This window comes from Thamnophis elegans, chromosome 1 (genome assembly GCF_009769535.1).
Source record: "Thamnophis elegans isolate rThaEle1 chromosome 1, rThaEle1.pri, whole genome shotgun sequence".
Classification (NCBI taxonomy): Eukaryota; Metazoa; Chordata; class Lepidosauria; order Squamata; family Colubridae; genus Thamnophis; species Thamnophis elegans.
Genome location: NC_045541.1, coordinates 174,586,542 through 174,595,124, shown reverse-complemented (window position 1 = coordinate 174,595,124; position 8,583 = coordinate 174,586,542). Strand labels below are relative to the sequence as shown.

Here is an 8,583-nt window from a genome sequence, read left to right as displayed (position 1 = left end):
AGATCATACCTCACTTTTTCAATGCTGTTGTAATTTTGAACGGTCACTAAATGAACTGTTGCAAGTCCAGGACTGCCTGTAGAAATCTAAAGCATTGAGAGTTATTAGAATTATTAATAATTATTGGAAACTGAGAGCTAGTTTAATTGAGTGGTTATGGCATTGGGAAACTATTGGGGACTTTCGGCCAATTGCTGGAGTTCTAGACTGCCATAGGCATGAAAGCTTGGCTGTTGGGGAATTGGGGAATTCTGGGAGTTGAGATTCATATATCCTAAAGCTGCTAAGACTCAAAAACACTCCATTAATGATATGTTTGAAGTTAATTGATCCGGTCAGCCTGGTCCTCTCATCTAAGGGTTCATCTTCACAACCAGATATTCCCAGTTCAAGCATGCACAGAGGTGGGTTGCTCCCAGTTCGTCCCGGTTCAGCCCAAACCAGTAGTGGAATTCAGACTTGGGTCACAGAACTGGCAGGCTTATAGCAATAGCAATAGTAGCAATAGCAGTTAGACTTATATACCGCTTCATAGGGCTTTCAGCCCTCTCTAAGCGGTTTACAGAGCCAGCATATTGCCCCCACAGTCTGGGTCCTCATTTTACCCACCTCGGAAGGATGGAAGGCTGAGTCAACCCTGAGCCGGTGAGATTTGAACCGCTGAACTGCAGCTAACAGTCAGCTAAAGTGGCTGCAGTACAGCACTCTAACCACTGCGCCAACTCGGCTCTTGCTTTAAGCAGGGGAAAGCGCGAACGCAGTCCCCCACTACCATAAATTATGCAGTCGAGTTTCCCGCATTTGGGGAAATCGCAGGGGTCAGCACACCCGAAGTGCAATGGATGAGTCTCACCCTGGGAAAACCTCCTTCATGATCAAGGTATCTCCCTGCCAGGTAAGTATTGAATCTCTCTTTGATCAGCTTCCATCCATTATTCCTTGTCTGGCCTTTGGGTGCTTTGGAAAATATGTTGACCCCTTCCTCCTCTCTGTGGCAGCCCCTCAAATATTGGAAGACTGCTATCCTGTCTCCCCTGGTCCTTCTCTTCATTAGACTAGCCATGCCCAGTTCCCACAACCATTCATCGTTTTAGTCTCCAGTCCCCTAATCATCCTGGTTGCTCTTCTCTGCACTTTTTCTAGAGTCTCAACATCTTTTTTATAGTATGGTGACCAAACTGGATGCAGTACTCTCAGTGTGGTCTTACTAAAGTTTTATAGAGTGGTATTAGTATCTCACTTAATCTTGATTGTATCCCTCTGTTAATGAAATTTATGTTGCATTGGCTTTTTGGGCTGCTGCCGCATACTCTCAAATTTAAATGGTGGTCCACCATGCACTATTAACTATTGTTCGAAGTGGAAACTTAAAATTTTATCCTTAAGCCAGCTACCACTTTCCTCCACTCACTATGCACCAAAAGTCATGTTTTCCAAATGTATAAATAATCTTATTTATTTAGGTTGTCTAGGAACCTGGAACAAGGAAGGAGACAAGCATTGTTGCTTTTCTTGCATGTAAACAAGTTTCATGCAAGTTGGGGTGAAAATGGTTTTCGGTGTGTCTATACTCTTGCCAACTTTTCTGGGAATACAGTAATACATTGTTAAATGGTGAATAAATATTTAAATTTATTTTAAAAAGGGAGGGAAAGGGCACGTTTTCTGACTTGGCTGGCTCCAGTAACGCTGTCTGGCTAGTTCTATTTACCTGTTGTATTTTATTTTATGGCAGGCAAAAGCTTTGATTCAAATTGATTATAGCAGGAATGTTCTGTGTGTTATGTTAAGGACTCTCCCTCGTCCTCCGGTCACGTTGGCTGCTCCATTGCCCGTTTCTCCATTGCAACGCAGTGCCCAGGATCCATTTTCATAGCGCAGGAGTGGGGTGAGATGGGTAATTTAACAACCAGTTCATTTGAACCGGTGCAAACCAGCTGAATCCCACCACTGCTTATGACTGTAGTAGCATCTCCATGATCATATGATCAGAATTCAGGTGCCTGGCAACTAGCATAGATTTATGATGGTTACAGCTTCCCAAGGTCATGTAATCACCATTTACGACCTTCCCAGCTGGCTTCCAACAAGCGAAGTCAAGGAGGGAAGGCATATCTGCTTATCGACCACATGATTCACTTAACAACTGCAGTGATTCACTTAACAACCATGGCCAAGTGTAAAATCAGGTGTAACTCACATAACAACCATCTCGCTTAGCAAGATGGAAATCCTGCTCCCAGTTGTGGTCATAAGTCGAGGACTACCTGTACTCCCTCCATTCTGGTCTCATGAAAAGCCATCAACAAGAGTATCCAATGTGGCTGTAGGATCTGCCATAACCTAATCCTCTAAATAAAAATGATCCTTGGCTCTATTCGTTGAGGAAGGGATAGTTTTATTAGATAGTATTTTTATTATTTATTAAAGGTAATAAAACTATCCTTTTCTCTACAAACAGAGCCAAGGATCATTTTTATTTAGAGGTTTGAGTTGTCACAGATCCGACAGTGGCTTTGGTCTCATCCTCAAGGTATTCTATTCTTATTCTTATTCATATTCTCCTATTCCGTTCTGTTCTGTTCCGTTCCATTCTATTCCTATGCTATTCTCCTATTCCATTCTGTTCCATTCCATTCAATTTTATTTCATTCCATTCCATTCCATTCTATTCCTATTCTCCTATTCCGTTCCATTCCTATTCCTATTCTCCTATTCCATTCCATTCCTATTCCTATTCTCCTATTCCATTCCATTCTATTCCTCTTCCTCTTCCTATTCTCCTATTCCGTTCTGTTCCATTCAATTTTATTCCATTCCATTCTAATCTATTCCTCTTCCTCTTCTCCTATTCTCCTGTTCTGTTCCTTTCCGTTACATTCCATTCAATTCCATTCCATTTTATTTCATTCTATTCTATTCTATTCTATAAGGTCTAGGTAATTCATCCATGTATTTTTTGTAACTGTGGTCCAGCCACCTCAATCAAGGTTAAAGGCTGGGGAATTCTGGGAGTTGAAGTCCACACGTCTTCAAGTGGCCAAGGTTAGGTGCATTGGATGCAGATGAAAAAAAATGGCCCTCTTAACTTCTTTGATGCCCATCTCCGTGGATGCCTCTGAAAAAACAGCAGTGATGCACGCAAGTGTGTGAGGCAGAACGGGGGCCACGGGGAGGATGGAGGCGAGCCCATGGGATGCCAAGTTTTTAATATGCGGTTGACGAAGCCCCCACCCCCTCCTTCCTCCAGTCAGCCAATGAGTTTGCCAATGTGCCATGATTAAAGGATTAGCGCATTCTCCTGCCTCTCAATTGGAGATAAGTGCCATATTTTGTATTATCTTTTCACGTGGCACAGCGAAGAATGACAAAGGAGTGAAGGAGGTGGGGGGGGGGGCAGGCCTAACCAAGGTGTCATAGCTTTCTGGAACATTATTAAGGGTAATTTGTCTCTGGCAAAGGGAGGAGGAGGAGGAGGAGAGAGAAAGGGAGAAAGGGAAAAACCAGACCCGCAGAAGAAAAGGAAGAAAGGACGGAGGATTAAAACTAAGCAGCGATTACGACTTGAAATGTGAACTGGATTCAGAGGCAGTCAGTTGGGAAGGGAAATTACATATCACGAGAACACCAGCCAGGCTGTTCCCGAGAGAATGGAGAGGGAGGAAGAAAAGAGGCACCGTAGATGCAGGAGGCTTGGCTGGCGTAGTGGGTGAAAGGCCCAGCTTGGACTGATGATGGCCACAGCCGGCCATGGAGCTGCCCGTCTGAAAGGAGGAAGATGCTGGGATAGGAAACCAGGGAGGCTGAGCCCAGGGCCAGTTTTGAGAGCGAGAGAAAGATAATAAGAAAGAGAAAGAAAGAAAGAAAGAAAGAAAGAGAAGGAAGGAAGGAAAGAAAGAAAGGAGACTAATCAAGGAGAGATGGAATTAAGGAGAAACGTCCTAACAGAAAACAATAGAGAGAAACAAAAGGAGAAAGAAAGGAGAAGAGAAAGAAATAGGATAGAGGGGGAAGGAAGGAAGAGTAGAAAAGGGATGCAAAATAAAAGACATGAAGAACGTGGTGGAAGGAAGGAAGGAGGGGAGGGGAGGGAGGAATTAAAAGAAGATGGCCCAAAATACCCATCACCACTATTTTAGAGAAATAGGGAGAGGAAGAGGAAGGGGGAGAGAGCGAGAGCTCTAAGGTCCTTTCCAATCCTCTGATTCTATTTCTACTTAAGATATGCAGATATCAACTAGGGTTCCACCACAAATCCGCAAAGCCCTTCTGCGCGGAGACATAAGCGCGAAGACTAATTCGTGCCGTTCTAAGCGCTAAGGAAAAACGCGACCCTACCGCGATGACATAATCGCGGAGGGCAAAATCGCGCATTCCCAAGCACTCAGTACCCTAAACCTAACCCTAAACCTAACCCTAAAACAAACCCCTAAACCTAATCCTAACGCTTACCTTAATTGAAGTCGGCTTTCTGCCGCGGCACCGTTTTAAAGCGCCCTTCTGTTGCCGCGCTGTTGTCGCGGCGGTGATGACGCGCAGTGATGACGTCGCGGCTTTATCGCCGCGATTTTATCGCCGCAATTTTGACCAGCGCGGTTTTGTCGTGCCACGATCAACTAGAGCAAAGAAAAGCTTTTCTTCACTTTCTTTTAGTTTACTCTTAGTTTTTCCAATTTTACAGAGGGAACATTCGGAGTTGAATTGGAGACAAGGCACAAGAGGTTCCACCTTCTAGGTAAGTTGAAAAGTGAGGATGAGAGGCTGAAGCTCCCAAACCAAGCCACCACGAGGCCCCGTGTACCTCTGCATCCTCACCCTAAAGATGAGAAAAGGTGAAATCTGTAAATCACCCTGTTTGCAATGTTTTCAGGATGATGTGATACACGATCCAATTGTCCACACCTGTCCTGCCCTTGGGACAACACTAGCAAGAAGAGAATAGGGGAGATGGAGAAGTTATTTCTTGTTTTCTGTTCTCTCCAGAGCAGTGGTGGGTTTCAAAAATTGTTCGAACCTACTCTGTGGGTGCGGCCTCCCATGTGACCGGATGGGAGTGGCTTGCCGCCCATGTGACCGGATATGAAGATGCTGACGACACTTGTCAGAACCACCTTAAATTACCTCTCACACAGCACCGGCACGCATAAGAATATGATGTAAACTTGTTTTTTAAAAGGCATCTTTGGTTTGCGTTAAAACAACTTCAACACACGCAATGTTCTGATTGCACCACAAACACAGTAGTCATCCTTACCTTCCACAGAGGCCCTGAGTTTTATCAATATGAGCATGATAGTGTAGAATAATCATATCCAAGGACCAGTGGTGGCTTTCAAAAATTTTTGGAACCTCTTCTGTAGGTGTGGCCTGCTTTCCGGGTCCACTGGTGGAACCTCTTCTAACCGGTTCGGTAGATTTGACGAACTGGTTCTACCGAATAGGTGCAAACTGGTAGGAACCCACCTCTGCCCCAGAGGTGATACTAACAGGATCCTTGGGGGTTTCTGGAAAAATAGATCTATACCAATGGTGATATTCAGCCAGTTCGGACTGGTTCAATGCCTTCCTATTTAGCCACATTTTCTAAGCTGCGCGCATGTGTGCAAGCCCCACGCAAAAACAAAGCCCATGTGTGGAAGGCTGCATGCATGCGTGGAAGGCACGCATGTGCTCACATTTTTGGTGTGCGGCGAACCAGTGGTAAAATTATGTGAAACCCACCTCTGATCTATACAAGTAGATCTCAACTTTCAACACGTTGTTTAAAGTTACAACAGTACTGAAAAAAGTGACTTATGACCATTTTTCACACTTATGACCATTGCATCATCCCCATGGGCACATGATCAATAGTCAGACACTTAGCAACTGACTCATATTTATGACGGTCGCAGTGTCCCGGGGTCATGTGATCGCCTTTTGCGACCTTCTGAAAAACGAAATGAATGGGAAAGCCGGTTTCATTTAACAACCATGTTACTGATTTACACCCGCAGTGATTCACTTAACAACAAGAAATAGCAAGAAATGTCATAAAATGGAGCAAAACTCACTTAACCGCTGTCTCGCTTAGCAACAGAAATTATGAGCTCAGTTGTGGCCTGGATTTGTCCAAGACAGGGCAGGAAATTGTATTCATAAATGCTGTGTAAATTGTATAAAGGCTGTATTTATTTCAGGAAATTGTCATTTTTGCTGCTTCCCGTGGCAATCTTGGTTTTCACTGTTTCTTTAAAAGAGCAGAATCGGGGTGTGAAAATGGGGGGGGGGGGAGAATTTATATCCACCCACCCAGAGTGGGGCTACAGAAGATAAAGTGATACACCCTCCAATATAAACACCCTCCAATATAAAACAATCAATTTCAAATTTTTCCCTGCCCCTAATTCCCCGAGCAGCCACCGCAACAAATGTTTCCCTGTCCGTCTCGTGTAGTTTTGGTGAGGGTAAAAAAAAAAAGCACAACCTTGAGTGTGCGTGCGCGCGCACACACAGACACACACACAAAGATACAGGGCGTGACTCCAGAGGTCGAGGTGGTTTCACAAAAACGATGCAAAATGGGATACGGGAAAAGAAAATTAAGGGAGGATTGAATCCGGAAAACTCCACGAGGAGTCAAACTGAATTGTATGTTTTAATCTATAATAATGAGGCACCCCAGTCCGTGTCGCTTTCCAGAGCTGTGATTTTGTGCAAATCTATTTTCTCCTTTCATGACTGAATAATCATTTTTATCATTTGGAGGTCCTGGGGCATCTTTTCAGTTCGGAAAGGGAATGCTGACATGTGAAGGGAGACAAGGAGGAAGCGTCTCTCTCTTGACAAGAATATTAAAATGAAGGCCTCTTTAGGCAGGCAGTCTCTCTCTCTCTCTATTTCTCTGTCTCTGTCTCTCTGTGTGTGTCTCTCTCTGTGTCTCTGTCTGTGTCTCACTGTCTGTCTCTGTGTCTGTCTCTCTCTCTGTCTCTCTCTGTGTCTCTGTGTCTGTGTCTCTCTCTGTGTGTATCTCTCTGTCTCTGTGACCCGACAATTGCGCGATAGACATATGCGCGCTAACAAAATAGCGCTGATTAAAACGCGACGTCAAAATCACACCGACAAAATCGCGACAATAAAATCGCAACGACAAAAGCACGATGACAAGCACAATAAAATCAAAAAAATTACTGTTAGGGTTAGGGTTAGGGTTAGGGTTTGTTGATGACGTGATTTTGTCATCGCGCATTTGTCGTCGCGCTATTGTCGAAAATCAATTAGCGATTTTGTTCGTCACGGTTTTGTCGGCGCGCATATGTCTATCACGCATTTGTCGGTGAACTCTCTGTCTGTGTGTCTCTCTGTCTCCGTGTCTCTCTCTCTGTCTCTCTCTGTCTCTCTCTGTCTCTCTCTGTGTGTCTCTCTGTCTCTGTCTGTCTGCCTCGCTCTCTGTCTCTGTGTCTGTGTGTCTCTCTCTGTCTCTCTGGGTGTCTCTCTGTCTCTCTCTGTCTTTCTCTGTGTGTGTGTGTGTCTCTCTGTCTCTGTCTCTCTGTGTGCCTCTGTGTCTCTCTCTGTCTGTCTGTCTCTCTCTCTGTCTTTCTCTCTGTGTGTGTCTCTCTGTGTCTGTGTCTGTCTGTCTCTGTCTGTGTGTGTGTATGTGTGTGTCTCGCTCTGTCTTCTTTCTGTCTCTGTCTCTCTGTGTCTGTGTGTCTCTCTCTGTTTCTCTCTGTCTCTTTCTCTCTCTCTCTGTCTCTCTCTCTGCCTCTGTCTCTGTCTGTGTGTGTGTATCTCTCTCCCTCTCCCTCTCTTCTTCACAATTTGCATCAGAAGGACCCGTCCCTGGTGGTGGTGGGGAGAATGTCTACTCCCTTGGAACACCGTTTCAAAAGAAACCCAAGGGTCCAGTCCTTATGGCAGGTAGTCTTCGACTTACAGCCATTCTTTTAGCAACATCCGTTCAAAGTTGCGACAGGACTGAAAAAAAGCGACTTGGTCACATGATCAAAATCCAGGCGCTTGGCAAGCAGCATGTTCAGCTAGTCCTTGGCTTCCAACTGTTTGTTTAGTGACCATTTGAAGTTACTGAAAAAAGCGACCTAGGATACTTTTTCACACTTAACAACCGTTGCTGCATCCTCCATGGTCACGTGGTCAAAATTCAGAAGGCACCTGACTCACGAGGGTTGCCGTGTCCCTGGGCCACGTGATCCCTTTTTGAGAACCTCTGGCAAAGAAAATCAATGGGGAAGGCAGATTCACTTAACAACCATGTTATTAATTTAACAACTGCAGTGATTCCCTTAGCAACGGTGGTAAGAAAGGTTGTAAAATGGGTAAAGCTCACTGAACAACTGTCTCACTTAGCAACATGAATTTTGGGCTTGAAATGGTGGGCGTAAGTGAAGGACTATATAGCAATAGCAGTAGACTTATATACCGCTTCATAGGGCTTTCAGCCCTCTCTAAGCGGTTTACAGAGAGTCAGCATATTGCCCCCAACAATCCGGGTCCTCATTTTACCCACCTCGGAAGGATGGAAGGCTGAGTCAACCCTGAGCCGGTGAGATTTGAACCGCTGACCTGCTGATCTAGCAGTAGCCTGCA

The 8,583-nt window shown here is 44.8% G+C and overlaps 1 non-coding gene across 1 annotated transcript; it reads right to left on the bottom strand.

Moving 5' to 3' along the window:
- Positions 1 to 740: 740 nt before the first annotated feature.
- LOC116523746 lies at positions 741 to 903 on the bottom strand. Its single transcript, XR_004257116.1, has one exon. It is a non-coding gene; the product is annotated as a U1 spliceosomal RNA (small nuclear RNA).
- Between the last annotated feature and the right edge of the window lie 7,680 nt (positions 904 to 8,583).